Source organism: Triturus cristatus, chromosome 3_2 (assembly GCF_964204655.1).
Source record: "Triturus cristatus chromosome 3_2, aTriCri1.1, whole genome shotgun sequence".
Classification (NCBI taxonomy): Eukaryota; Metazoa; Chordata; class Amphibia; order Caudata; family Salamandridae; genus Triturus; species Triturus cristatus.
This window is the reverse complement of record NC_140584.1, coordinates 614737623-614761497: the sequence shown is the minus strand read 5'-3', so window position 1 is coordinate 614761497 and position 23875 is coordinate 614737623. Positions and strand designations below refer to the sequence as shown.

Here is a 23875-nt window from a genome sequence, read left to right as displayed (position 1 = left end):
TACCAACGCGCCCGTCGGAGCGGGGGTTGTTCGGTCTACCACGTTCACCGGCGGGGGGCAGGAATCCTCGGTCACACGAGGCGGCTGGGAGCCCCTTCCGGGTCGCCGTGGGCAGCGCGGCGGAACAGGGCTCCCGGCGGCCGCTGAAAGTACGGGGTAGGCTCCCGCGTAATTTACCTATCGCGGGGTGGGCACCCGATATTTCGTTGTCAGCGTCAGGTCCCGGACGGGGTGGGCACCCGCTAAGGACAAGCACTCTTGCGATAGTTCCCGGTTCGGACCGGGCGGAAACGCATTCAGGCGGGGTAGGCGCCCGCGATTGAGTTGCTGTGGCAGAGGGTACGGCGGAGGCTCTTCCCTTAAGGGCACAGTGTTAAGTTTTTTCATTATTTCTGGTATAGAGGCCGGGTGGGCTCCCGGATGGACTACGGCGCCGTGGAAAATCAGGTCGGGGGCCACTGGCCGCAGACATCCGCCTCGCACCTACGCAGCGTATGCAAGGGGCCTCTCGCGTATCCGGCTACGGCCTGATTCGCGTCAGGGCATATGGGGCCAGCGGGCCGGGAGTTCCCTCGCTTAATTTTACGTCGCTTGGCCCGGCAGGAGTGGGCAGTCGGCTGCCGGGGGTGCAGGTTGCAGGCGACTAGACTGGGGGTGGTCTCAGCAGATAGGGTCCCTGGGCAAGTTATACATTTTACCCCCTCTTGGCGCCTGGATAAAACCGCCGACGTGCGGGTTTGCGGTAGCCTACAGTTGTTGTTTTACTTTAGGAACGACCAACGCTGCACACTAGCAATTGCTATGGGTGCGTTTGCCTACCGGTTTAGATTGTTAATGAGTGATTTACACCGGTATATGGTTCATATCTCGTATTGAAGTTGATGAGTTGTAGGAGTCATTCCGCATTTCAGTGTTATGTTCGCCGACGCTGCATTGTCAAGCTACGCTCTTTCAGAATACCTTGGACCCTCGTTGAATGTTGGAAAACCCGTGCTGCTTTCATCTTGGTCGGTGAGCTTAGTTGGTTAGATCGGGGGCTAATTACGCCAAGGTCGTGGTTGGACCCCGTACGGGCCAGAATTAGGTATACTTCCTCATGTATTTATTGTTACATTCTTGTGTCGCGGTTCCAAGTACGTAGATAAGGACTACACCGGTTTGTGACTTTGCGTATTTCGGGCCGGTTGGGTCTTTACGTTAGTTATCGCCCCTCACCTGTATGCGTAGCGTATTGAGGCTTCTTAAGCGCTACATTCATCGGGTTGTTTCGCGCCATATAATTATTCGTATCGGACATCGTGCTTCTCTATCGTTTACCCTCGGCCGGGAGGTGCATTGCTTATTGGGGCCCGGCCTGCGCTCCAACTTCTTCGGGTCCCGTGCGCGACAGCTTGTTGGCCCGTGTAGTGCTTAAACCGGGGTTCGAGCCTCTCGTTCGAGCGTTCCTTACCTCTGGGTCGCGCTCGCGCCCACATCATATGCATCTATATGAGCGGCATATTGAAGTTGCCGTGGCATCCTGTGCTTGTATGTACTAAAACAAGTGCCCTGCCAGGCGCGCCATTCCCTCGGGTAGCCACCGCGTCATGATGGCGTGGCGCGGGGGCGAGGGCAGTGGGCGTGGCTAGAGCAGCACAGAGTGTCTGTGCGAGTCCCGGAGGGGCCTTTGGCAGGGTAGCCTTGCATACGCAGTTGGGGGACAGGAGGCGGGTTGTCCCGTGTAATCTACAAATAAGCAAGGCACCTATGCACTGACTTGCAACTGCAGTCATGTATTTATTCATCATCTGAAGAAGCGTTTGATGAGTGGGTAGCACGCATCTCCACACGCTTCAGGGGGCGCAGGTGTAGGGTAGCTTTCTGACAGGGTGTTGAGGTGAGGGAGACTGCATTACTGGGGCACAACATTCAATATCGCCGTGACTGAATATGTCATATGGTCCGAGTCCCCTGCTGTCAGTTATTTTCAGCTAGGAATACAATTGCAGATGCTCTTGTGAAATGAGGCTGTACGCACTTTGGGTAACACAATCTTGCAGTGGCAAGCATTGTTCACCAAACCCCTCTGGGTGGGGTGTTGGCGCGCCACTGTAAATTACAGTATGATTACTGCTTGAAAAGTGCTGCCAGGGGTAATACCAGGCCTGTAGCGAGTGGCTGGTGAATTTGTTGTTAGGCCCCTCTGTTATGTTTTCGTAAGCAGGGAGGTTAGCATCTGTTTTAAAAACGTATTGTAAGTTTTCTGGCACAGCACTGGCTCAGGTGCAGTGCTTTTAGGTTCCTCCGGTCTCTTTGTAGTTTTATTGGTGTTCTGACAGCCCTCCCGGTAACTCCTTGGTAGCTGTATTGTTGTGGCCGCACATCTGGTTTGGGCCGGGTCCCATTAGAGAGAGAGAGACACAGGAGTCCACTAATACTAAGAGCATCAATAAGTAAGTGAGTTTGGGGTCGCAAAGTGAGTCACTTGGGTCCCCCCCCCCCCCCCCCCCCCCGGCTTGCTCCTATGGGAGCCCGCTCGTTCTCGGCCCTGGGCTGCGCAGCCCTGGTTCCAGTCTCGGCGGGGGCAAACAAATCAGTGAATCGGGGCAAAATCCTTCGACCTCCCCTTGTCCAATAAATAAAACGTGTGTAATGTAAATGGGCCTTATGTAAGTGCTCCATGTTGGGGCCACTGGGTGGCATTGGCTCGCAGGAATGTTCTCCCTGGACTTGTGATTTATTTGTATTATGGTTTACTTCCAGAGTCGATTGTATGCATGTACTAGTGGCTGATGCATATTTTCAAATTGCACTTTTCACTCCAGCAATTGATACTACCATGCCAGGTGTAGCTATCCACCCTGTAGGGCATATTGGGAGTGTAAACGTCACTATGTTTAGCTAGTAGAGTGCTTTAATCATGAAATAAGTATGCATCGCGGACCCTGGCTCACACGGATGTGGGCTAAGATCACACACACCACTGGTGCCGAGGCCTGCTCTGTTGCCTGGCATAGGGGTCCCGGGTACTTCTGAAATGGCCAGCCCTTCAGATACTGAAAGGATGTCCGTTGTTAGTTACTCGATTGTTAACCGATTGGTCACTTCCGGGGCCATCCGCGGGTGTAGAGCGTTAGGCTCTTGTTGTCCTTCCAGCGGGTCGTTTTGATGCGGGTTCATGTTTTTTGGGCACAGCCACGTGGTGGGTCCTTCTGTGTCTGACTGGGGTTAGCCTCCCTTATCTCCCGGCTTGTCACACACGGTTGTATGACGGGGGGGGGGCTACCAGCCCTGTGCTGATTGAGTTGTTACCACGGTTATTGGTACTAAACACATTAGGTTCTCGTGGGACTGATATTTGCACCCAAACAATAGGTACTCCAGGACGCATGTCCTCCATTCGCACATCTCCACACAGTCAGCCCCTCCCCCCCCCCCCCCCCCCTTCAATTCTGGGAGCTTAGGGGGACATTTTCTTGTGGGGGTTGGCAGGCTTGGCCAAGAGGTTGGTGGGGCTCCCACTTCATTCGGTAGGAGGATTTCATAGAGTCTTGGGGCAGGTCACATGCCGCTTCCTCCCGCTGTGATCGTTCTGCTAGGTGTGGTCGGGTCAAGTGTCGGAGGAGAGCAATCATCGCATGGTATATCTGGGCATAAAGGAATGACAGGCAAGATGGTAGCGTAGGCAGATAGTGGTACTCAGCGGATGTTGGTCTCTATGGCATGCCGCCAGGCAAGGGGACCATGTACCTAGGTCACGTACACCAGGCAGTGACAGGTGAACTGGGACCATCGGACTAGAATATACAGGAGTGGTTCCCACCACGGTCGGTCAGGTGGGCAGCTGCCATCTGGATTCTCACTGGATACCCTTACTCCATCACGCCTATTGTAAGCTGAGGATGCCTGTCGACGCTGTTAGACCTGCTATTCCACTTACAGTTGCAGCTTCTTTATAGGTGTGATTAAAATGGTATCTAAAAGGAATGTCGTGCCATGCGGCTGATCACATACCACAGTCAGTCTGCCCTTTCAAACAGCAAACTTTTCGCACCAAGGGCCCTCCTGCTCCTGGTGCCTTGCGGCAGGGGTGCGATCCTCTAGGGGTTTTGGTTTCTCAAACTGATGCAAGTGCTGAGAATTTTTCGCCGTAGTCTTGTTTGGATTACGTCGCGATAAAGTGTCACTCATAGGTGCATTCTCACGAATTACACTGACTTCGGAAACGGTCACACATAGCAGTCTAAACTCTGGCTGCTTTGTTCAATGTGTTTGAACCCAGATCCTCTGTGTAGGTCGGGCTGATGCGGCTATTGCATAGCACCCAATCTTTGCCCACCGGTCACACAGCAGTATAATTGTTCTATCTGCAGCAGTCTGTGGGGAATGTCTGAAGTTTTGCAGAAATGGTGAGGGAGGTCAGGTTCGGGAACCGGTCCCCGGGACATGGGTGGGCCATTAATCACGTTGAGGGTTTCTTATTTAAGGGCACAGTACGGCCTTGGGTACAGTAGCCACACGTACCTCTGCTTTACTGCTATATTTAATAACGCACAGACGGTAGGTGCATTATGTGGTGTGCAGTTGATAGGCGGGATGCATTAGTGTTAGAGCAAATGTTTGTTCTCACGTCCCCTTCCCTTCCACAGAGGTCCCAATTCTGTCGTAATGCTTTGCTCCAAGCTGAGTTCACCAATTTCAGAATTCATCAGGTCAGACTTCCACAGTTGACAAAGAGTAACTGAGCAGAACCTCAACCACTCTGCGCTGCAGGTCACGGTTCGTTGCTGAAGATAGATGATAGCTCTGGCTCACTGTAGGTACCACATACTGGTCCAGTGGCTACCGGGCTGACCACTGCCCAGGATGTTTGTATTAATTGGGGGTTTCTGAAGACCTCGAATAGTCGCACTTACACACAGGTACTTGGCAGCGTTGGCACTGGGAATAGGTGAAGGAAGCTGGAGTGGTTCTTGACTGGTGCCCTGGCCTGACAGTTATTTTAAAATCATGCACTGCCTAACGTAAGGGTGGTGTGATACAGTGGAATTTATTTTCGTTGTCGTGTGCTGCACTGTTTGACCAATATTAGGCCACAGATGAGCATGTCCATTGAACAACAGTCCCACAGTGTCGAGGTCAGCACAGGATATGTCACGTGTTTGAGCAGTCACGACAGGAGCCATGCTTCGCAGACGCCTCACACAAGCACACAATTTGATTAATTTCATTATAGGACCACTCAATGCAAATACAGTTAGGGGCTCAGACTGGGGGAGAGTTCTTTCCCATGATGGGGTTGACTTCTGGAGCCAGCGAGACAATTGAACTATACCGGCAGTCAGCATCACAGGTCTCGCCGCCCTAACATGTTTCAGTAATGTGCATGGGTAGGTTGGACATGCGCCATATCATTGACGGATTTCGCTCCCACTGTAGTGCCATTTATAGTCTTGGAATGTCACCCACAGGGGCGTGGTCATTATGAAAATGTCATACATAGCAATATGAAACCTTGGCAGCTAGGGATGTAGGCGTCGTGCCTTGGCTCGGTTTGTCTCGCATCAGGGCCAGTTTGGGGTTACTGGCGAGTTGTTTGCTCTACGGCGGAAGCGGGTGCTTCTAGAACAGGGCAAGATGGATTAGGCCAGGCAGCATGTCTAAGGTCTTTTAGGCACTGGCAGAAGGGTGCAGGCAGCGAAGTAGTGCCATTACAGAACATGGATTTGCCAACATTCAGCTAGGAAATGATTAGCAGCAGGAAGGTATTGAACCATGGTGAGCAATTGCTTCTGGGTTCGTGCTCAACAGGAGCAAGGGAATTGCATTTTGTTCCATCAGGGTACGGGGACCGTCTATAGCACCGGATACTAGGGCGGAGCATGGTTGCTCACTTAGCAGCCCGCCCTTGAGTTTGACGAAACATGCACCGTGATGCGAGTATCGTTTCCGGTTAACTTCTCCCGCCCTCCGGCACTGGCTGGCAGCTATGCAGGTTGTGGAAGTGGCCTTCCAACAGGGGCGTGTGGTCCATATGATCGAGGGAAACACCGGGGTAACACCTTTGGGCTCTATTCCGCAGGAGAACATTTGGCTTTCCCAGTAGTCAATTAGAGAAGCATTTTACAAGTTTTTCTCCTCTGTGGTCACCCTGACCTGTCCCTCCCTGGTATACTAGCAATTTTCGGGAGGGCAAGGCTTACAGTTGAGGGTGACTGATGGAATGCGATGGGCGTACTCCAACGGAGCGAAAGAGGAAGCAAGGCGGGCTTGTTATCTCTTACCACCTCCCGCATGGGCACTGCCAGGCAGGAGTGTCTTGTCAAAGGGACTGTTCTGTAGCCATGCAAAGGGAACCTTGGACCATCGCTCATTTTGGTGTAGGTCAATACAGTCAAATCCATGGGAGAGTTTAAAAGGACGGGGGAATTCGTCCTGTTGGTACACGCTGGCCGCCGGCCCGGTTGAGCGTAGTCTTGTTTGGCTGGACCTGGGAGAAGCCCGGTACCGGTATGCTATAGGTATAAAGGCCTACCGGGAGCCATGCGCAGTGGCGCAGAGCAAAGAGGTCTTGGCATCAGGATGGTCTTATACACGCCAAGTCCACAGGGTGCCTGGAGGGAGATGAAGGGCACCCCTCTAGTTTAGGTATGGATGTTCTCCGACTAGACCTAGGGGAAACTTTGTCTGCAGCAGGTTTTAAGTACATAGGTCTACCTTGGTGGGGGGCCCTGGTAGTGACGGTGGCCACTCCCAAGGCTGTGGAGGAGTTACAGGGCGATCCAGGGTCTGCACATACCAAGGGGTATAGCATGCAGCAGCACCGTGTGGTGCTAAGCCAGGATACCCAGGGATCTTTAGCGTGTCCACTGGAAGACCTACGGCGCCCCGCTAACCGACAGGCGGTTGTGGGTCTGAGCAACCGGGGGCTGCCATGTATGCTCCGCCCACCCATCACGGGGGGGCGTGTGAAGCATGTGGACTGGAGGTCCACGGATGGGAGGGGGGGACCCTCCCAACATTTGGTAGACACCAATTGGCGTTGCCATGGTGACTCTAGGCTTATCAGACGGGCAGGCGGCATGGGGCTGGCCTGCCCTGGGATCGCCCGTAAGATAACCCACCGTGTTTGCATATTTATTATGCTAATAAACCTGCAGCAATATTTCTCCACTTACATTCAGTGTCGTGTGTTTTATTTATGTACTTATGTGTGTTGTGATAACTGTTGCCGATATTGGCACTATGTAAGGCTGCCCGGGGGGGGGGTTGCGCAGCGGCCCGCCCCTTTGAGGGCGGCCGCCTTAGTGCCACAGGAAGGCACAGGGGTGGGAGGTCGTGTCCCTGGGTTTGACCAAGGGAGACCCCAGACAGGTAGCTGCTTCCGGCGGGGAGGAGCAAAGGGGGGTACATATGCTGTCCCCGCCCCCTCCTCGCCCTCTTGTCCGCTCGTTCGCCTTGCCCGCCCATCCGCTTACCCGGCATCCGGAGGGACAAAGGGGGGGGCAGGTTTTTCTAACAATTTTCACTTTGTGTTGCAGGAGGAGTTACAGGGCGATCCAGGGTCTGCACATACCAAGGGGTATAGCATGCAGCAGCACCGTGTGGTGCTAAGCCAGGATACCCAGGGATCTTTAGCGTGTCCACTGGAAGACCTACGGCGCCCCGCTAACCGACAGGCGGTTGTGGGTCTGAGCAACCGGGGGCTGCCATGTATGCTCCGCCCACCCATCACGGGGGGGCGTGTGAAGCATGTGGACTGGAGGTCCACGGATGGGAGGGGGGGACCCTCCCAACATTTGGTAGACACCAATTGGCGTTGCCATGGTGACTCTAGGCTTATCAGACGGGCAGGCGGCATGGGGCTGGCCTGCCCTGGGATCGCCCGTAAGATAACCCACCGTGTTTGCATATTTATTATGCTAATAAACCTGCAGCAATATTTCTCCACTTACATTCAGTGTCGTGTGTTTTATTTATGTACTTATGTGTGTTGTGATAACTGTTGCCGATATTGGCACTATGATCGAGTGACGTGGTCTACCATGATGAATAACAGCTGAGAGCCTTGTGTGAGCCTGGGGCCAGAGATGGCCTCCGATATTTTCATGGCGAACATGCCCCTGTGTCACAGAAAGACGTGCCAGGTGTGGCGCTCTCATACACGGCCCGGCGATGCAATGTGGCGCCTTTTGAAAGGTGGCTAAGGTTCAGCGCCAGGAGTCAGCAGGCGGTGATAAAAAGCAGTGAGCAAGTTATTAGCAGCTCAGTTGTGCCCCCGTAGTTGGGAGGGAAGAGGCTGGGTTTAACAGCCCCCTAGAATGAGAGGTGGTGCTCGTTTTCCCCATGTGTGCTGCGAGTTTGTACTAAGTGCATTATTCACAGACTCGGTATTCTGGGCATGTGACTTTTGGGTCAGATGTGCGTAATTTGTCAACTCACAGTATGTGTGACAAGAAAATGTGTTTGATCCGGTTACAAAACATATTTTACAGACTACTGAAAGAAATTGGTAACCTGCTCACAAACAGTAATGGTCCCTAAGAGAACTCTTTCCCTCAGTGAATTGTCAATAATGTTTATATTTGAGTGGTCAGTGGGACAACTGCCTAGTCTTAAAACATTATTGTAAAAACTTTCCTTTTTGTAAATGCACCCCGTTCTCCTTTAAGGAAGATTGCTTTATTTAAAAGCAATCACAGACATAGTGATCTGCTGACCCCAGCAGGCTACCATCTCTGTGATGGCAGTAAATCCTAGTGGTTCGTAACTTACTCATTGATCAAATTGCAAACCGCTGTGATTCACTATTTTGTGAAGCCACCTATTAGTACATAGGTCACTTTGCAAAAAAACATAAGATTTGTAAAAAGTTGGTGCACAAATTGTGACCACCTTTTGCGAATTTCATCTTAGTATATCTGGTCCTACATTTCTGCACCCTGTGACAAAATACGAAAGTGGCATGAGTGGGATTGCGTAGACAGATGTCCCTGGCAAGTACGGCACTATCCTATGGTGGATGATTCTTTATCATCGACCCTTTACAAGTCGGCCAGAATTCCACGCAAATATTCATGGCAGTCAGATTTACTGTTACTAGCCGGTCTATCCCTATGGAATTTCACTAGTATGAGTTTGAGAGAGAGGTATGATTGACGTCAAATAGGGAGATGGTGAGAATGAGAGAGTTGCATGGTAAAGTGAGAAATAGGGGTGAATTTGAAAGGTGTATAATGAGAAAGGTTCAGAGAGGAAGGTGAAATAGAAAGAGAAAAATTGATATATAGAGAGTGAATTAGAAAATAGTAAGGTAGAAAGAGGTGAGTTAGAGAGAACCAAGGCTGAAAACGTGAGAGAAAATATGGAGAGGTGAAATAGAAAATAAATGACTTGATAAATTGAGAGGTCAGGTCGAGAGATGAAGAGAAAGTGGTGTGGTAGAGAGAGATGAGAGTGATGGAGAAGTGAGCTAGAGAGTGAAACGAGATAGATAAAGAGGTGATGTAGAGTATGCAGAAACAAGATAGATTAACAAGATAGATAAAGAGGTGAGGTAGCGTATGCTGAGGCAGCGAGATTGCTGAGGTGAGGTACAGGGAGATAGTGAAGTAAAGTAAAGAGAGTGATGAAGTTGAGAGAGGTGAAATAGATGGTGGGGATACAGGGAGGTGATATGGAACCAGCACATTGAGAGGTAGAGATGTAGAAATAGATAGACAAGTGTGCGAGAGCAAGGAAGAGAGGCGTATTCAGAAGAGTGAGAGAGAGTAAAGGTAGAAATAGGTGAGTCAGAGATAGTTTAGAGAGATACAGTGGTTATGCACATAGAGAAAGCCAAAGGCTGATAGAGAATGAGACAGAAGAGGCAGGTGAAGAAAGGAGAAACATGGGACAGACATATTATTTTTCAATGTAATTGGCACCAATTGCCAGAGAGTGTGAGGGCTAATAGCGCACATGCCCAGCTGCCAAATTAAAAATTAATGTTTTTCATGCACCCTTATAGTTGGACTTCTCACTTTTAAGATCCCTTCAAGGATGGGGGCTTTAGCAGATGGAGCCACTGGATGATTGCCCGTGCCTTAAAACATCGCTGTTGTAGGCTGGTAACCATCAGGGGAGCAATAGTACAGTATTGAGGATAGTCTATAATATGCCACAGAACCTCTCGAGCTGTAACAGAAAGGAGGTTAACCACAGGCCTGGATGAAGAGGTGAGTTTTCATGGATTGCCTGAATTTCAGGACGTGGATTTCAAGTCTTGCTATTGAATCTATGGATCACTACACTCAGTGAATGTGACCAGGGACTCTTTAGAAAAGGCAGCATGCACTATTGATTGTTGGACATTGCAGTGAGTGGTTGTTTACAGGTCCTCGAGTTCTGAATTTCTGGATTTAATTAACCAAATCATGACTAATAAAACTTTGACATAGGAGTTTACTGTCTATAGAACACTGAATCTATTGTGAGCATTTGTATATCCTCACACAACAGTGCTGTACATAGTTAAAGGCAAAGATACAGTCAAAAAATGATTAGAGAGGAGCTGGGTTTTGAGAGAGAAAATTACCTGTTAATGTTTTATGGTACATTATGCTTTAAAGTGGCCTGCCTTTAGTTCTTTCCTAAATTGGAGCAGTGTTAGTTGGTCCCGATGATAGGGGGATGTTGTTGCAGGTCCTGAGTGCAAACATGGAGAAGTCCTATTGTCTTTTATTTTCTTTTTTTTAGTTTTTGCACTTGCACTTCTCCAGTCTGATAGTGTCCTGGATGTGGGTTTGCCAAGAGCCACCAAAGATGGTAAGCTTGTGAGCCAGATAGGCGTGGGTGGAGGTCATGACGTCTTTGTACATGATGCAGCTACCTTTGAAGGTGATGCGGGCTGGCAAGAGAAGTGTGCAGAGTTCCATCAGTATGGGGTGTTGTGGTCATATTTCTTCAGGCCGTTTATGTGGTGTTGCTCCTGTTCCAGATGCAAGAGTACAAGTGCTTGAACAGCAGTTCTGTAGTCACATTCTCTGAGGAATGTTTTTGCTGTATTTAGTAGAAAGAGCTGGTACCGGGTGCCCTTGGTTTTCTTGCCAATCAACGTGTTCCTTGAAGATGAGGTTGGTTCCCATGTTAAAGTTGAGTCAGTTGGCATTGGTTAGAGTTGGGCTTTGAATCAGTGCAGGTTCATATCTTTGAGCCAGGATTGGATTGTTTTCAGATGTGTGCACGCTCTGATGAGTGGTGTTTCTTTAAATTGGTGCACTTTGGATAGTATAACTGCATGCTGTGAGTTCATTTATCTCTACAGTAAGATCAAAGGACCTAATTCACAAACCTAAGGTACACTTCTGAGTAAGTTTACATTTTGAAGTAAGTTTACTACTTTTGGAATTCACAAACTCTGTGTAACCTTAGGACAAGAGTATAAGCCTCATGTCTCCAACAACCGAGTAATTCAATTGGCTTACTCTTGCATGGGTTGGTGAAGTCCTGTAATAAACCCCTCTCTATATCTGTGACTTTTTCCTAATCCCATCCCCTTTAGTAGTCAGTCTGCCTCTTTTCCCACCCTCCCCCCTGTGTCCTCCCAGGTATATTATTCAAATCTATACTTATATGTGCGAACACTCGACAGTTGAGGCAGATAAATATATGCAACATTTACATTTTGTAGTATGTTTATAGTACTACAAAGTGCAGTTTGAGAACCAGGCCCTAAATATATATCTGTAGATCACTCTGCTCTCGGGTGAGTGATTGGCACAGACCCTAAGGGTTGATATTCTAATGAAGAGGATCCAGAGAAAAAATTAGTCTGAAGAGATACAAGGTGGTTTGGTGAGCTAGTTTGTGTTGATATTGAGAGGCTGGAACAGCTGGCAAAATACAAGAAAGTGAACTGAGCATGATAATAGGGTGCCAGGGGGAAGGTGTTGTCCAGGGCTCTGTTGTGTGTCAAGTCCCACCCAACCTGGCGTTTAAAGCAGGTATCGGGGACGTGTAAGCCTAATGAGACTGATGAAGAAAGCACATTTAGTTTTTTACTCTCCAGTGTGAGTATCCGTATATATTGATGCACTCATCAGCATGTACCTGCCTATCAATTACTGCACTCTGCGGTGAGTGGGTGTACATTTGTTCACTGTGACTAGACAGCCTATAGATCACTGCACTCTGTGGTAAATGACTGCAATTATTTTGAACCTCTGATGAGGGGATACATTTGGGTTGCAGCAAACTGTGGTAAGTGATAATTTCCATTTTTATCTCTATTATTAGTCTCTCTTTCTCTCTTTTTCTGTCTTTTCACTAATCTGCGTGAATGACTATTCTTACTTATATATTGTACACTATGGGCCTTTTATTTCTATGAATGGTTTCATTTCTCTATTTCTATACCTCTTTTTTCACTCGCCTCTATTTTGTCCTGCCCTGGTCTGTTATGCCACCTCTCTTTCTCAGTTTTTTTGTTACTCCCCTCTTCAGTTTCATTCTGCATTTCGTTTTTTAACTCATTAGCTTCTCCTCTTTGTACCCTTTCTCACTTTCTCCTTTTATTTTTCTGCCTGGTTTCTCCTCTTTGTTTCTACACCCCTTTCTCTGTTTTCTCCTCCCATATTTTTCTGCCATGTCTTTCTTTTCAACTCCCCCCTTGTGTCCCGTTTCTCGCTACCTATAGTCTTCCTTTCTGTGTTATTTATCCTTTGTTTCTCTTTTTATCCCATTCCCTGTTACTCATCATCTATTTTTTCTTTTCTTTTGCCTTCTTCTGTTTCTTTCTTAATCTGTTCGTAATTATAGTTCTCTCTGGGAACTCTCCTCCCTCTCATTCTTTATTTTTCTGTTTCTTCCCACAACTCTTTCTCCCCTCTATGATTTTCCACTCTCATTTCCATACTTTTCTCTTGTCCCTGTCTCAGTTTTACCTTCCAATTTCCCTTCTTGTGATTTCAGGCCTCCTCTGTGTGTATAGTTCTGCTTCTCACCCTCCTCTGAGTTTCTAGTGCTTCTTCTCACATTTCTACTCCTCTCCACCTATGTGTGTAAACCATCTGTTTTGGAATAGTTTTTTCTCTGTCTCACTTTGGTTTCTGCTCATTTCATAGGAGTCTCTGAACTAAGGGAACAAATCAGACTCACCTGTTCTGCAGAATATGGTTTCTTGGTTTTCTCCTTGGTTTTGGATGACTGAGTTGCTGGGTAACAATTGAAAAATTACTTACTTGGGCCTACACTCTACTTGTTGAGTGCAAGAATGTAAAGAACAATAAAAGAATAAAAATACCAACAAAAATACCCAATACCTCATATAATGCTCAAGGGATAAATATGACAGAAGGCCACACACACACTTACACACTCACACATGCACAGACACCCTCCCCCACATTTAACACTGTACTCTAAGCCTAAGTACCTAAATGTAAACAATAGCATCGGCATAACTGGGTACAAATACATTTCTGTTTGATTGACTGCCGCCGTGTTCCTGAACGAAGGTTGCGTCGGCCAAACATTTAGTTAGCTCACTCCATATAAATCCTTCATATCCCTTCACTCATCTCAAGAAAAGATGCTGACACGTCATAATTTGAGAAAAAACACAGTTCCAGGGTGTCGGCAGCTTTTCTTGAGATAAGTGAAGGGATAGGAAAAAAAAAGAAAACTATATATATTACCTAGTGGCCAGTATGTAGTTCTAGTCAGGATGTAGTTTCCATAGGAAGAGCTTTTTTTCATTTGCCAATAACTTTGGCATTGCTTGATGAATCACACATTTTTCAAAACTAGTATGGCGCTCACCCCAGCTGCTGTCTTGGAAGTTTTGTGGTGATCCTTCAAGCAGGGACCGAGAAAAAAGGGGCATCCCAAGACGTGTTTTCCCCATGCTAATTCCCAATAAACAGAATTACACCAAATTTGGTAGGAAGGCAGATTTTGGTCCAGGAAAATGCCTTTTTGTGATTTGGTGTAAATCCATTCAGTAGTTTTAGAGATATTAATGGAAATCCAAATTTGTATATATAGAGTTGCAAAGGATCTGTGGCTCCGACTCGGTACTAAGTGAGTCCTTGCGCCCAGAGGAGTGCTGTAATTGGCTGGCCGCAGGCTGTCTGTTAAAAAACATGGAAGGGGTCAGAATAGGAGTGCCCTGACCCTCTGGGCGTATTGTAGGGGTGTGTAATGGATTCGTTATGAGTTCAAAATGTCAAAATTAGTTTTTTCCCCGCGTGGATGAAGTCGCGACCCCATCGTGGCCCCCCTTGTAACATTGTGATGGAGGTGTGAACCTCGCTAAAAGAAATTAAAAGAAAAGATTTAGACCGCCATTTTATGAGGTGGGAGCCGGTCCCAGGTGACAGTTCTAAACGTAAAAAAGATAGAAGGGATCAGGGTAGGAGTACCCTGACCCCATACCTGTATTGTGCGAGTGTGGTATGGAGGAGTCACGACCCCATCGCGGCGCTCAGAGAGGCCCCTATGTAACATTGCGGTAGAGTCGTGAACCTTGCTGAAATAAATCAAAAAATACTTTCAAACATTAATTCACACAAAAATGCATGCACTTACACAGACACACACATCCACTTACAAACCCACTCAGAGATTCATGCACCCACTGTCAGATCCACTCACCAAACCACTTAGAGAGTCACTGAAACACTTAGCCTTTCAGTCACAGAATCATGCATGAACTTCCAAATCCACTCAGAAACTCATGCATTTACTCACAGACCCACTCAGAGAGTCATGCACCCACTCACAGAGCCACTGATACACTTATACACTCATGCAAAGACCCAGTCAGACTGATGCACCAAGTCAGACAGCCAGAGTCATGCACCCATTCACAGACCCATTCAGCCATTTAAACACTGTCTCACAGACCCCCTCAAGGACTCCTGATCCCACTTACAGACCCATTCAGACACTCACTCGTGCACTCACAGACCTACTCAGAGTCACACAGCCACTCACAAACCCAGTCAGGGACTCACACAGCCACCCACAGAATCACTCCGACAGTCTCTCACCCACTCAAAGACTAAGTCTCAGACTCATACATCCACTTACAGACCCACTCATGCACTCACTCACAGACCCACTCAGACACTCACACACAGATCCACTTAGAGACTCACCCACCCACTCACAGACCCACTCAGAGACTCACCCACCCACTCACAGACCCACTCAGAGGCTCTTGCACTCTCAGATCCACCCAGAGACTCATGCACTCACTCACAGACCCAATAAGATGCTCACACCCCCCCACAGACCACTCAGTCACTCTCCCACTCACAGCCCCACTCAGATACTCATGCACCTACTCACAGACCCACTCAGACCCCATGCACTCACTCACAGACCCATTCAGAGACTCATGCACCCACTCACAGACACACTCAGACATTCAAGCAATCAGTCACACATTCACTCAGAGACTCATGCATCCACTCACAGTCACTTGGAGACTTATGCACCTAGTCATGCACCTATTCAGAGACTTGCACCCGCTCACAATCTCACTGAGAAACTAATTGCACCCACTCACAGACCCACTAAGACACTCGTGCTCCCACTTAGACACTCACCCACAAATTCAGAGCCCCACTGAGATATTCATGCACCCACTCAGTAATAAACCCACTCACAGACATACTTAGAGACTTATGCATCTTTTCACACACCTATTCAGAGACTCATGCACCCACTCACAGATTCACTGAAAGACTTGTGCACCCAATTACAGACTCACTCAGATACTTAGACACCCACTCACAGACCCATTTAGAGACGCATTCTCTCTTTGACAGACCCACTCAGACATTGATCCAGCCACTCACAGACCTACTGAAAGACTCATATACCCACTGATAAACTCAATTAGACTTTTACGCACCTAGCCACACACCTATTCTGATACTTATGCACCCACTCGCAATCCCACTCAGATGCTCGTGCACCCACTCACTGACACACAGAAACACTCATGCACCCACTGACAGACCTACTCAGAGACTCATACACCTACTCACACACCCACTCAAAAACTCACGCCGCCGCTCACAGACCCACTCAGAGACTCATGCACCCACTCAGACATCCACTAAAACACTCATGTACCCACTCAGACTGAGAAAGTAATATATGTTGACACAGACCCACTCAGACTTATGGACCCATTTGCACACACATTTATACACTCACAAAACTACTCACAAAATCCTTGTAACATATATAGATGTAAAATCAGAGTTTTAAATCTAAAATGTGGTGTTGTGCATTGAATTCACGCTTTCACCTTGTGGGTCCACGACAGAGTCGCAACTCCAGAAAATATCTTATTTTTAAAAAAGATTTAAAATGAATATCATTTAGTATTGGGCAATATGGTGGCTCTTGAGAGACTCTTTGTATTCATTGTGAGTATATGATAGCTACATATAAGACAGGATGCAGAGTTTAAGGTTGCTGAGAAGCACCTTGTTGCCTTCATCTGTAAAGTGAACTCCATCACTTCTGTAAATTCCATGCATGTTGAAACATAGATTGTTGTTGTAGATAGAGCCCATGTTATGATCTCTGTGGAATGCAGAAACAGCTAAATTAACATGTTTCCTGGCTTTGTCAGTCTGCGGAGAGAATTGATTTGACCATTTCCATTTCCGCCTTTGTCTTATGTTGGAATATACCAAGACGGTGCAAGGCAAAATTGTAATTAATTGGCCAAAGATCTGTTCCATTGCAATTTCTGAACCAACCCCAGCAACAGTGCCTAGGTCATTGCCACCACATTGCACTAGTAAGAGGTCTGGATATTGGTTATGTGCAATACCCTCAACCAAAGGCAGCAATTGGTGCCACTTTAAACTTCTCTGGCCAAACCATTCAATATCCACATCAGGGAAGTCCAAGTCCCAGTCAATGCCACTCTTTCTCCCACACTCTCAGTGGCCCAGAAGACATAGCTGTAACCCACAATCCACACTCTAACCATTTTGAAGGAAGGAGTAGTAGCACACGGGACAAAGCTATAGCTGAATGTGACTGTTGGTAGAATGAAAGGCTGGCACAAGGAGGAGTGGAGTTGGTTTCAGGAAATTATGTATTTGACTGTGTGGTGTAAATAATGTGATAAGTAAAAAGAGGTTGTGATTTTATTACTAATGCAACTACATCTGTGATTGGCTGCGGATAAATGTTTCACAAATTATACTATTGTGTTTAAGCTTACATTTTAAGCACTCAATCACACCTGTTATAGTTGAACTTGAAACTGGTATGTTCCAGTTAGAAAGTGTGTAAACCTTTGACCTAGTGGTACAGTAGAATGTTTTAAACCAGGTTGTTATGGGAACTAAAGCAAAGCAGTGTGGGGGAAGGGTTCTAAATAGTTTGTGGTTTTCGAACTATACTACTTCAGATCTAGTTTATAGAGGAAAATATTTGTTTTTCAATGAACTACTATTATTGTATCTCATATGTAATTGAAAATATATACTAGTACTATTGTAAATGCTTCAACGGACTCCCATATGGAGTCATGACTCCATCACGGAGTTACAATGAAGCAACAAGAGAGGGTCTCTGGAAATAATACAGGTAAGAGGGAAAAGCCGGGGAAAAACGTACTAATCAACATGAACAATGTCCCCCACTCAGTTTTTATGCAGAGAAGTAATAAATCCAGCCAAACATATATGCGCCCCACAACACTTTTAATTTTAAATCATTTATTATCAAAAATACACATATCTTTTTTGTTTTTCATTAGTTTTTCATTTGTTTTCTCCAAGATAAAAAACATACAATCCATGATATTGTATCTAAATAGAAGGGGAAAGAGAAGAAGAAGAGCCCTGCAATCTATACTTGATAGACATTCAATAGTTATACATGTTTCCAAGGTGAAAAACATAGAAATCATGTGAAAAAAAACCAATACAATAATATGCACACCTAAATAAAACATATAGACAACATTACATTACATACAAAAATTACCAAAATGGATACAAAAGATTACAAAACAAAGGAGAGTTTGTGCCGACTCGCGTTTCGGAAGTACCATGTAGTTATGAGTCCTTCATCAGGGCGTAGGATTCATCATTGTTCAATAGTGGTCCGAATTGCCATCTGTAATTATGGTACTATAACCAATATTAACATTCAGCGGGGCTCCGAATAATAAAAATCAAGTTTCTGTGGGGGCAAACACACAATGAATATTCATAAAATAATGGTCAAAAGTTGCTATTAATGTGGAGCAAGATCAATATCTATATCCGGAATTTGTGCAATACAAGAGCCATCACCTAGGATATAAAAGGTAATGATACCAGAAAAACCTGATAATGGGAAATGTATAGCAGCGTGTATACCAGGAAGGAAATACATGAAAGAGATAAAGAGTCAATCTTAAGATGAAAAAAAATGCGGAAAAAAGAAAAACCAATATGTACATACTGTAAAAGCAAATCATATTCACAAGGAAAGTCCAGATTCTGGGTACAGTAGTAGGGCGTCTCAAGAAGCAATCATACCACAGGTGGTACTATGTATTGTCTAGAGTTCCTGTAACGATAATGGTAGAGGCATTACATCTCTATGGGAATTTCTTATCTATAAGTAACTCATAATGGTTAGCAACATATTGGTACATACGTAGGTTCCCTAGTCCATGCCAGTAATGGTATGCAATTGATAATATGGGCTGGCTTAATTAGTTATTCACAGAAATGTATGTGGAAAATACCTATAATCTTAAAGGTCTGTAATGCCGGGCTAAGCTCCCCCGAAGTCGGAATGGTCCACACTTAGAGAGGATCCATGTATACAGATAGAAAGAATATATAAAGAATGAGCAGTGAACTTAAACATATAATAATAATCCACATTTATAAAGCGGGAACAATCACCCGTAAGGGTCTCTAGGCGCTGGGGGCCGTCGGGAAGATTAAGCAAGCTATTGCCCAGAGTCACATGGTGCTGGGCTAATCTGTCGCCGGCGCCGGGGATCGAACCGTGATCCCCAGATTCCGGAGTCAGTCGCCCTGGCCACAGCGCCACACCTCTTCTATATATATAGAGAGAAATCTATAAAGAAATCCATGCAGCCCCATGGGCCATAAACTACGTACAAAGGTTGTAAAGGTGATCGGTATCCCATAATGCTCAGGGGGCGGATATACAATAAAAAATAATTTGCAAATGACAAAGTTTGGAGGTAATGAGGTGAGTAAGTGGGGGGCTGGAGGTGTAGAGAGAGATCCCGCCCCTCCTTACTTCCCGGGGCAAAGTATATTCACAATTAATTCATGTCGGCAGTGTGAGGAAACACGTCGGCCATTTTGAAATGGTATTGAATAAATATTTGGAGATGCAGTTGAATAACTAGCGACTCACCGAGTAAATCGCTACTACTTCACTCAGAGGCATAGTAACAAGCCTCCATAAAGTTAGTGAGATAAAGCTGAAGTGCCAGATACGCGCATATTAGGATGACCATATTACAAGGAGGTAAACTGGTACACCGAGATTGAGCATGATAAGCTAAAGCAGGGGCCATGTTACAAGTGAGTAAAACATATTAATAAAAGGATAGAGGGGTACCTCCCACTCTATTATGTATTGCACAATTTTCGGATATAGAATGTGATCTTGCTCCACATTAATAGCACATTTTGACCATTATTGTATAAATATTCATTGTGGGCCCGATTCACAGAACTAACTTAAGACAAAATCCTAAACTTACTACCATTTTCGTATTCACAGAAGGCACTTACTCATTTTGGTATTCACAGAAGACACTTACTCACTTCGGTATTCACAGAAGTTAGGAGTCCTAACTTTAGGACTCCTAAATGCCTTCTGTGAATACCAAAAGTCTTAAAATTAGGATTTTTCTCAGTTTAGGAGTCCTAAAGTTAGGACTCCTAACTCTACTACTACTAAACTGAGAACAATCCTAATTTTAAGGCTTTCTGTATTCACAGAAGGCATTTAGGAGTCCTAAAGTTAGGAGTCCTAACTTTACTACTACTAAATTTAGAAAAATCAAAATTTTAAAACTCTCGGTATTCACAGAAGGCATTTAGGAGTCCTAAAGTTAGGAGTCCTAACTATACTACTACTAAACTGAGAAAAATCCTAATTTTAAGACTTTCGGTATTCACAGAAGGCATTTAGGAGTCCTAAAGTTAGGACTCCTAACTTCTGTGAATACCGAAATGAGTAAGTGCCTTCTGTGGATACCAAAATGATTAAGTGCCTTCTGTGAATACCAAAATGGTAGTAAGTTTAGGATTTTGTCTTAAGTTAGTTCTGTGAATCGGGCCCTGTGTGTTTGACCCCACAGAAACTTGACTTTTATTGTTCAGAGCCCCGCTGAATGTTAATATTGGATATAGTACCATAATTACAGATGGCCATTCTGACCACTATTGAATAATGATGAATCCTTCTTCCCTGATGAAGGACTCTTAAGTACATGGTACTTCCGAAATGCACGTCGACGCAACTTTCCCTTTGTTTTGTTATCTTTTGTACCCATTTTGTAAATTTTTGTATGTAATGTAATGTTGCCTATGTGTTTAATATAGTTGTGTATTTTATTGTATTGTTGTTTCACATGATTTCTATGTTTTTCACCATTGAAACATGTACAACTATTGAATGACTATCTAGTATAGATTGTAGGGCTCTTCTTCGTCTCTTTCCCCATCTATTTAGATACAATATCCCGGATTGTGTATTATATGTATGTTTTTTATCTTGGATAAAACAAATGAAAAACAAATTAAAGATATGTATATTTTTGATAATAAACGATTGAAAATTAAAAGTGTTGTGGGGTGCATATATATTTGGTTGGATTTATTACCTCTCTGCATAAAAACTGAGTGGGGGACATTGTTCATGTTGATTAGTCCATCACGGTGTTACACTGAGGGGCTGCGCTGGGCAACGCATTGGGGTTGTGACTCCACCCACAGGCACTATCAGATTGGGCTTCTTAACAGTACACTAATAAAGGGTTAAAAAGAACTGACCAATGAAAACATCTATAAGAATGGGAAAAAATGGAGGAAAAGTTTTCATTTTCTTACGAAATTAGAATCACTGGAAAAGAGAGGGAAAAATTGCCATTAATGGTTCTTTCTTGCAGAGAGTGGTACTAATTATTTTCTGTGTGCAGAAATTTGAAGTGAAAGTGTGCTAATATTTGAAGCTCTACAAAGCAAATTAGCGAGTATGTTAATAATGAGGAGATTGATAATGTATAACTATTAATATATATATAAAGGTAGACTGTTCTAAGTGATAGTTTAATGTACTAAATTTTGAATCATTAGTTATATAACGTATAACATAAATGCAAAGGATTTGAAATATTTGCTTATAGATGAAGAGTAGTGGATATGGAACTAGTTATGTATTTGAATAGTAATTGATATGCACATTTAAAGAGTATTTTAGATACGTATTTGTATAATGAAACACTCAGCATCACTAAAGCTTATCTTTTCAACCTTCCATTTCAAATTAGATGATTGATTAGTTTGAGCTGGTTTAGTGAATATCTTTAAGTGCTATATGTTGTGTTGCTTCCTTATCTGGAATTAGTTTATTTTATTTGTTTGTAAGGTTGTACTTCAATGGCTACTTGTAGTGGAATCCTGTGCTGTAGAACATGTGTATGAAGTGCCACTGCTTGCTAGATTTGAGTTTTAAAAAACATTGTTGAATTTTAAATTGGTGTTATGCTACATATAAGTGAACTATTAAGTAGCGGATTCATAGGCCATAAGATACTCCCCTACATGCATAAAAGATAACACACGTAGTTAGAAGTTTAAGAGAGCTATATGCACACTTACAGGCCTATTTGCTGAGTTGTATATTCACTCTCCCCCCCAGAGTTGTAACATCTATATGCACATCCAAAAGCAAAGACCCACTAATACACCCCCTAAGACAGTGTCAGAAGCATATAAACATCCATTCACACACACAGAACCACCTCCTATATAGCTAGGGTTGATCAAGGCAGTGGCACAGTCCAGTGCTTAATTTGTAAAATATGAAGTGCAGGTGCTCAAATGTTTGTCGGGGGCCACACCTACTTTTCTCCGGCCCCACCCACTTCCTCCAATGGCTCCACCCACTTACTCTATTAGCTCCACCCACATCCTCGACTGGCACTGCTAAAAGTCAGATGTAATACCTGATCTGAATTTCAGCAAGGGAGCCTACCTCATAGTAAGATTTTGATAGGAGGTTCCCCTGCCCTGTGAACTTTTTGAAAAAGATTACATCAAAAGTGCATTTAAAGCACAATTTTGGAATAAATTAGCTAAAATCACTAAGGCATTTCAGTGCTCTATGTGCTGATTTGGGGAAAAGGCAATACTGGGGTAAGCAATTTTTAACAGAGTCTAGGAATTTAAAGATACAACTTTAACATAGCTGATGGGACAAAATAAACCAAACTGTTGTGAAAACACTCTAAACAGATACACTTAAGAATACCTTTACCAGAGGCGCATCTACTATTACTGTCACAGGTGGAGTGACACCAGGGCCTTGAATCCTGATCATTGCTGTATTGTACTACCCCCACAGCATTAAAAGGGGCCCTTTTCATTGCTTGCACCAGAGCCCATGGTATCCTAACTGTGCGACTAATCCTTACACTATACACAGCTTTCCTTTATATAATTTACGGTTAGTAAACCTCAGAAAACCTTTACTCTATATACAGCTTTTCATTTGAATCATCTATGGTTAGTACACATCAGAAAACGGAATTAAATCATGCAATACACTTAAATGAGTCAGTCACTGTCACTTCCAGTGGCTGAAGGCGTTTAATTTCACAATAACCTTGTTGTCCTAAAAATTACAAACATTGCTTAAAGTTGCTGAACAATCATGGACGCGTAATGTCCTGTTTGGGAGCATAATGTAGCGGAGTCCCCGGTATTCTTTCTCTCTCTTACTTTCTTCTATTTTTCTCTCTAGAATCTCATGTAAGCACATGCGAAAGGAGACTACTAATACATGCTCTCATATGGTATCATAAGCATGTAAACCTTCACTAACATGCACAGACACAACTCTTATATATCTAGCAATAATGGAGGCAGTACGCACTCTCTTTAATAACCCATTAGTGACTGACTTACCCAAGAGGCAATGCATGCCAGTCCTTACATATAGATTTACAGACCCATACAGTCAGAAACAGAGGCAGTAATGTACCAACAAACTAACTTACGTATGGAAAGACACATTTACATAGGAACTGGGACAGTCATTCACATATCTAGTAAAGAACTGATAAGAGCAAGTCACCTATCCAGGGAAGTAGACCTTTAAACATGTCTCAGGCCAGCTGCATTTGAGGCTGTGCATTCAGATCAACTGCTAGCCGTACTTGGCATTTAAAACTGCTTGACAAGTGTTAACCTGCTCTTCTACCACATATAACTCACCCCTAAGGTAGCCTGTAGCTAGGCCATATGGTACGCTCCTATGGGCATAAAAGGTAGCACACGTCGTTAAAAGTTTTACTGATCTATACACACACTTTCACATCTATATGCTCAGTTATACATCCAGTTTTTCACCCTGATTTGAATAACAATTAAGTACATACAAAAGGGGGAAGCCACTAATACACTCCCTCAGACAGTGTCACAAGCATTTAAACATTCACTGACATGCACAGACACAACTTTTATATATCTAGTATTATTGGCGGCAGTAACATATTCAGTTAAATAACCCAATAGTGACTAACATACCCAAGAGGCAATCCATTCTGACCTTTACAAATACATATACAGAGCCAGTCAGTCACAAACAGAGCCAGTGATGTACCAACAAA

At 44.8% G+C, this 23875-nt stretch overlaps 1 protein-coding gene across 5 annotated transcripts in view; it reads left to right on the top strand.

Moving 5' to 3' along the window:
- LOC146857827 (PRKC apoptosis WT1 regulator protein-like) overlaps positions 1-23875 on the top strand; it is a 166926-nt gene that overhangs the window by 2518 nt on the left and 140533 nt on the right. The gene's annotated exons all lie outside the window — the stretch shown is intronic.